Source organism: Canis lupus, chromosome 3, assembly GCF_011100685.1.
Source record: "Canis lupus familiaris isolate Mischka breed German Shepherd chromosome 3, alternate assembly UU_Cfam_GSD_1.0, whole genome shotgun sequence".
NCBI lineage: Eukaryota > Metazoa > Chordata > Mammalia > Carnivora > Canidae > Canis > Canis lupus.
The window spans coordinates 51,083,723-51,085,271 of NC_049224.1; positions in this window are offsets into that span (position 1 = coordinate 51,083,723).

The window sequence follows — 1,549 nt, forward strand, 5'->3', positions numbered from 1 at the left end:
AGCCCAAGAAGATATAACTACAAATGTAAAATAGTCTCATTCAGGATATGAATGAGATCCTAGAACAGAAAAAAACAAAACCAAAACCAAAAAGACATTAGATAAAAAGTAAGGAAATCTAAATAAAGCATAGACTTCAGTTAATAATATCATATCATTACTGGTGTATTAATTGTAATGAATATACCATGCAAATATAAGATATATTAATAAGAGAAACTGAATGTGGGTAATGGGAACTACTATCTTTGCAATAATATTGCAAGTATAAAACCATTCTAAAATAAAAAGTTTATGTAAAAAGTTTGAAAGGAAAGAAAATATTTCTAAAAAAGGAAAATAATGAGTAGGCATGGATCTAGAAGCCTTAAGTCGATACTGCCACCATGGTATAAAAAAATGAATTTTTTTTACCAATGGCTTTCATTTTGGTATTTATGTATGAGTTGGTTTCACCTACTTTTCCTGAACTTAAAAACAATGGATAAGACAAACTTGAAAATTGATTTTTAAAAAATATTTATTTATTTGAGAAAGAGAGAGAGAAAGAGAGAATGAGCTCACAACCCATGAGATCATGACCTGAGCTGAAACCAATATTTAGACGCTTAACTGCCTGAGCCACAGGTGTCCCTGAAAATTGATTTTTAAAAGGAAATTTATTCAAGATGAGAGAAAGATTTAAGTAGTGGTAATCTGTAAAGAAAGTTGCATGATGAAAAAAAATCTATTTTTATGGGCTGTTTCCATTTCCTTATGTTTTGCTTGAGGAAAACGTGTGCACTCACCATTAGTCAGTGGCTAATACTACAATGGATAAAGTGTGGAACTGCATGATTACATTCTTTCACTTAGTTATTCTTCCAGTGATACCCAAATACCCATTACGTGCATACCAGGTGTCCCTGTTATTGAAGGATCTTGTCTTTTAATTGGGCACAACTATTCACTTGGCCAAAGCTAAATGAATTTTAGACATGCAGAAAGGAATAAGCAAGCTCAAACCACTCAGAGACAAAAAAAATTATGAAAACTTCAAATTCATTTTTAAAAATGAGCTACAAATGAAGAATAAAAGTTATTAATTTTATAATTTAAGTTCAAAGGTCTGTATTTACCAAGAATGACATATATAAAAAAGACACAGCAAGAAGGCTTCACCTTATTCATTAGCAACACTACAGATAGTGCTCCTTCATTATATGATCAGTATCTTTATCTGAACATGGAGGTTCTCCATCAGTCTTTCTAAAGGCCCAAGGGTGTAAATTGCACACAGACTCATGGCAGGCCTCTTCATAGGGAGATGCTGTAAAGTTTTGGTGAAGAGCCAAAACTTTGAGAAAAGCCTGTTTCTGCATTAGTCAGGGTCTTAACGGGAAATGCTGAGGGTTCATAGGTAAAGTGCTTCCCTTTAGCTCCTGACGTACAAGAAGCTTGGATGAGTCACAAAAACTTTTGATAAGCATCTGGCCATCTGGGTTCAGGTCCAAGCCATACTTCTGAAGTTCCTGAGATGAATCCATCCATGCTCATTATATTGAAAACA